The sequence below is a fragment of the Scyliorhinus torazame genome, chromosome 22 (genome assembly GCF_047496885.1).
Source record: "Scyliorhinus torazame isolate Kashiwa2021f chromosome 22, sScyTor2.1, whole genome shotgun sequence".
In the NCBI taxonomy this organism is placed as follows: Eukaryota; Metazoa; Chordata; class Chondrichthyes; order Carcharhiniformes; family Scyliorhinidae; genus Scyliorhinus; species Scyliorhinus torazame.
Window position 1 is genome coordinate 40,072,269 of NC_092728.1, and position 6,000 is coordinate 40,078,268.

Genomic DNA, 6,000 nt, shown 5'->3' on the forward strand with positions numbered 1-6,000 from the left:
ACAGGTCTGCGCAACGTTGAGGGCCGAAGGGCCTGTACTGCGCTGTAATGTTCTATGTAACTGACTCCCCAGTGTCTCGGAATGCTGAGTAAAACCGGTACCTTTGGATGATCAAAGGTGGCTTAGGGTCATAGTACTCTTTTACTAAGTCCGTCAATTCCTGAAAAGTTTTTGTGTCCGGTGCCTCCGGAAAAGTGAGACTGTGCATAATGACAAATGCTGCTGGCATTTGACCTGTTGCTTTTCATCTGGAATTATATCGTTTGCTCTAAAGAAGTACTTCATCCGCTCTACATATTGGGCCCAGTCTTCCACTGCAGGGTCAAAAGAGTCCAACTTTCCAAATAAAGGCATTTTGCCTGTCAGCGGCTTACCCTCAATATGCAGCAGCTGCTGACGAGCAGGTTTCTTCGGGTCGTTCCGTTTTCCTCGTCGCCACTGTAATAAGTTCATGGATGCAGAAGTCCTGTCACCAGAATTCCTTTTATTTATAAACTCAACAGCTGAACAACCATGACCATTCAGTCTGCTGTCTACACCAGGAGTGCAGAGGATCTGTTACATTCATAGAAAGGGGTTCCCTGATTGGGCCACTAATCAGGGAACTCATATTCTAATTGGTTAATCTCAAAGGCCTGGCCTAAGTCATTACAAGCGGCGACTGGTTAACATCTTGCCAGATCTGAATGGAAGACACGTGATTTATCAGTGGGTCTTTGGCGGGTCTTTTGCGGCACCTCGGTGGTCCTAGTGAATTGGGATGATGTAGTTTATATTAATAAATTACTGGGGCCTCCATTCCCGATTTGGATTCACATCAGCTAATCTTGGGTGGAGACTTTGTGTTTCAGATCCTACATTGGACTAATCTATGCTTTTGATTCCTTCAGGTATGGCTAAAGCATTGATAGCTTTTACGGAGCAGATGGAGGGGTGGGGGGGGAGAGAGAAAGAAAAACAGTGACGGTTTTTACATCCAAGAGATTTTTAAAAATAAATTCTTTTTTCCAATTCAGGTACAATTTATCGTGGCCAATTCACCTACCTTACACATCTTTGGGTTGTGGGGGTGAGACCCATGCAGCCATGTGGAGAATGCTAACTCCACATGGCCAGTGATCTGGGGCCGGGATCGAACCCACGTCCCTGGTGCCGTGAGGCAGCAGTGCTAACCTTTGCACCACCGTGCCGCCCTTACATCTGAGAGATAAAGATTTTTTGTTCTTCTCCCATGTACATCGAGCCTATTCTCGATAGACATTTTTGTGCTGGGTAGGTCTTTTCTGCCTGGAGTGAAGGCAGGGCACTTGGCAATTGTTCATCTCAAACCATTCTCCACATTTTGTGGATTTAGTTTTTGAGCCGGGTCCCTTTCAATGCCTGCCATGGAGACTGGACGCGAGGCTGTTGTCAAATAAAAGATTTTGTGAGCGCATATCCTGCGCCATTGGGGAGAACATAAGGTTCAACAAGAGTGACTCTGTCACCCCTTCCTACGTGTTCATTAGGGGAGAGATTATTTTTTTTAGAAAATATTTTATTGAGGCATTTGTGATTTTAACAATTTTAAACATCAGATTTCAACAAGAATAAAGAACAAAGAGGGATTCAAACATGGAATTCTGGGAAAGATAGAAACAGATTTGGGAGGCAACAACAGATTCAAGGATTTTGGAGAGGAGAGAACAAAAAGCAAAGTACAATACAGCACAGGAACAGGCCCTTCAGCCGTCCAAGCCTGCGCCAACCATGGTGCCTGCCTAAACTAAAACCGTACGGAGTCAGGGTCCTTCCATTCCCACCCTATTCATATATTCGTCTAGATGCCCCTTAAGAGCAAAACAATATAACCAACAAACTCCAGCCCAACATGGTTTACACAGACAGTGCCACCTTCCCTAGCCCCCCTTCCATTGGTTCTCCTGCCTTTACTCGTCCTCTCGGAGATAATTTCTTTTAATTTACATAGAGCCTGGGACCCATTTTAACCAACAGGCCATCGTTCGCGACCCACGCCAGCCAACCTTCGAGACCCACGCCGGCCAACCTTCGAGACCCACGCCTGCCGACCTTCGCGACCCTAGCCACCCAAACTTCACGACCCAGCATTTCCGCCTATCTTTAATGTAATAGGTGAGCCTGCTCGGTCCTCATGATCTCACTTGCTTTGTCGTTCAATGTTACATTTTTGCTAAGGACTTCAGCTGATGATATAAGTTTTCACTGCATCCGTTGAAAAAAATCAAGTTTGTCCTCGAACTCGCCATGCCTTTGAAGTTTTGAGGGTTTTAAACTTTCATTTACCACCGCTTCCCTGCACATAACATACATTGGCTTTGCATCCTGATTTGCAATGGCACAATTAATAAACCCATACCTCAAGAAAACTTCTGTCTGGGCGGCACGGTGGTGCAGTGGTTAGCACTGCTGCCTCACGCCGCTGAGGACCCGTGATCAATCACGGCCCCAAGTCATTGTCTCTGTGGAATTTGCACAATCTCCCTTGTCTGCGTGGGTCTCACCCTCACAATCCAAAGATGTGCGGGGGCGGGGGGGGGACCGCTACATTGCCCCTTAATTGGAATTAAAAAAAAACTTTTGTGCTGCTTTGTTCCTGATTTCAGCTTCTTCTTAATGGGTTGTTCACCAGAGGCCCTCGAGCTCACACCGACACTGCTGAACTCTACAAAATGAGGAATCGTTCTTGTGCTCACAGAACGTGATGTCAATGTACTTGCTCCCTGCCGCTCCATCGACTTTGAAAAGGAATCTGCTCCTGGGTCATCGGCTGATGTCAGGAGGAAGCGGTCTGCCCCGCTGGGCTCCGGGCCTACGCACTGCTGAAGGGGCACGCATGCGTGGGATTGCCAGCTTTCTGAAAGCCGGTTGCGGCTCGCATTTTTGAAAGCCAGTTGCCGCCGTTGAGCACTTCTTCCCACAATCGGGAACTCTGGGACCGGTGGCCCCTTGCAACATTTGCCCGCGGGTCACGACCCTGAGTTTGAAAATGATTGACATAGAGATAGATCTGGGGGGGTGGAGTGGAAGATGATGGACTCCATCCGAGAGCTAGATCGATTGCCCCTACACAGGAGTTGCTGGCGTCTAGAAAGAAATTGTAGACAGAATTTGAGCTACTCTCGATGGGTAAGGCAGTGGGCCAGCTGCAATGTTCGAGGGGGACTTTTTATGAACATGGGGAGAAGGCCAGTCATCGTTTAGCGCATGAGCTGAGGCAGCAGACAGCCTCCTGGGAGATTATTCAGGTGTGGGACTCGTTGGCAGGTTGGTCTCCACCCCATTGCAGAGGCGGCACAGTGATTAGCACTGCTGCCTCACAGCGCCAGAGACCCAGGTTCAATTCTGGTCTTGGGCGACTGTGTGGAGTTTACTTTCTCCCCGAGTCTGCCTGGGTTTCCTCCGCATTCTCTGGTTTCCTCCCGCAGTCCAAATATGTGCAGGTTAGGTGGGGTTATGGGGATAAGGCAGGGAGTGTGCCTAGTTAGGGTGCTTTCAGAGGGTCGGAGCACTCGATAAACCGAATGGTCTGGTGTTGTTGCTTTTTCGCTTAGCCAGATCTAGCTTTCATTATCAGGGAATCCGGGTGGCGCACAACTGGACCACACATCATAAACTTAACTATGGTAGGTTGGTGAGTGGGGTTAGAGCCGATTTGCAGAGGAGGGATAACCTCCCCCTGTCCTAGGATTCAGACGACGAAGATGAACGTCCTTCCAAAATTTTTGTTTCTTTTCCAATGTCTTCCTACCTTTCTTCACAAATCATTCTTTGCTAGATAAGTTGATTACTTGTCTCATTTGGCTGGGTAAGACCCCGAGGATTTTTAGGGCATTCTGTAGAGGGAGAGAGAGAGAGTCAGGGGGCTTAGTAATTTGTTATTCTGTTAATGGGCAGCCAATATTGAAAAGGTGCTGGGGTGGTTTAAGGATCCAAATTCCATATGGGGGCAGATGGAGGTGGGCTCTTGTCATGTTCTAGTTTACAGGCATGGATGACTGCTTTGTTTCTGTTTTCTCCTGCAAAATCTACCTCAAGCCCAGTGGTGGTGGCAACGCTGAGTGTTTGGAGACAGTTCAGGAAGTATTTTAGGCCTAGCACCATGTCGTTGTCAGCCCCTATCTGTGGGAGTCACTGCTTTGTGCCAGTGGATTTGGACTCGCAGTTTGGGTCCTGGAGAAGGGAGGGGCTGGAGAGGTTTAGGGATATGTTTGTTGGATGAGGAGTTGGTGGATAAATTCCAAGTCCCGAGGTCTAATTTGTTTAGGGATTTACAAAGTGTGCGATTTCCTACGTAAGGAGATCTTGTCATTTCCTTGAACACCTTCACCCTCTCTCATAACTAGGATTCTATCAGGGGATTGGGAACCTGAATTGTAGCTCCAGTATACAGGAGGTTGAGAGTAGTGAGGTCATGAGTAAGGTTTCAAAGTTGCAGGAGTGTAACGGCAGGCAGGAAGGTGGTTTAAAGTGTGTCTACTTCAATGCCAGGAGCATCCGGAATAAGGTGGGTGAACTTGCGGCATGGGTTGATACCTGGGACTTCGATGTTGTGGCTATTTCGGAGACATGGATAGAGCAGGGACAGGAATGGTTGTAGCAGGTGCCGGGATTTAGATATTTCAGTAAGCTCAGGGAAGGTGGTAAAAGAGGAGGGGGGGGGCATTGTTAGTCAAGGACAGTATTACGGTGGCAGAAAGGACGTTTCATAGGGACTCGTCGACTGACGTAGTATGGGCTGAGGTTAGAAACAGGAAAGGCGAGGTCACCCTGTTAGGAGTTTTCTATAGGCCTCCAAAAAGTTCCAGAGATGTAGAGGAAAGGATTGCAAAGATGATTCTGGATAGGAGCGCAAGTAACAGGGTAGTTGTTATGGGGGACTTTAACTTTCCAAATATTGACTGGAAACGCTATAGTTCGAGTACTTGAGATGGGTCCGTTTTTGTCCAATGTGTGCAGGAGGGTTTCCTGATACAGTATGTAGATAGGCCAACGAGAGGTGAAGCCATATTGGATTTGGTACTGGGTAATGAACCAGGACAGGTGTTAGATTTGGAGGTAGGTGAGCACTTTGGTGATAGTGACCACAATTCGATTACGTTTACTTTAGTGATGGAAAGGGATAGGTATATACCGCAGGGCAAGAGTTAAATCTGGGGGAAAGGCACTTATGATGCGATGAGGCAAGACTTAGGATGGAGAGGAAAATTGCAGGGGATGGGCACAATGGAAATGTGGAGCTTGTTCAAGGAACAGCTACTGCGTGTCCTTGATAAGTATGTACCTGTCAGGCAGGGAGGAAGTGGTCGAGTGAGGGAACCGTGGTTTACCAAAGCAGTCGAAACACTTGTCCAGAGGAAGAAGGAGGCTTATGTAAAGATGAGACGTGAAGGTTCAGTTAGGGCGCTCGAGAGTTACAAGTTAGCTCGGAAGGATCGAAAGAGAGAGCTAAGAAGAGCCAGGTGGGGACATGAGAAGTCTTTGGCAGGTAGGATCAAGGATAACCTTAAAGCTTTCTATAGATATGTCAGGAATAAAAGAATGACCAGGGTAAGAGTAGCACCAGTCAAGGACAGTAGTGGGAAGTTGTGCGTGGCGTCCGAGGAGATAGGAGAGGTGCTAAATGAATATTTTTCGTCAGTATTCACACAGGAAAAAGACAATGTTGTCGAGGAGAATACTGAGATTCAGGCTACTAGACTAGAAGGGCTTGAGGTTCATAAGGAGGAGGTGTTAGCAATTCTGGAAAGTGTGAAAATAGATAAGTCCCCTGGGCCAGATGGGATTTATCCTAGGATTCTCTGGGAAGCTAGGGAGGAGATTGCTGAGCCTTTGGCTTTGATCTTTAAGTCATCTTTGTCTACAGGAATAGTGCCAGAAGACTGGAGGACAGCAAATGTTGTCCACTTGTTCAAGAAGGGGAGTAGAGACAACCCCGGTAACTATAGACCAGTGAGCCTTACTTCTGTTGTTACCAAAGTC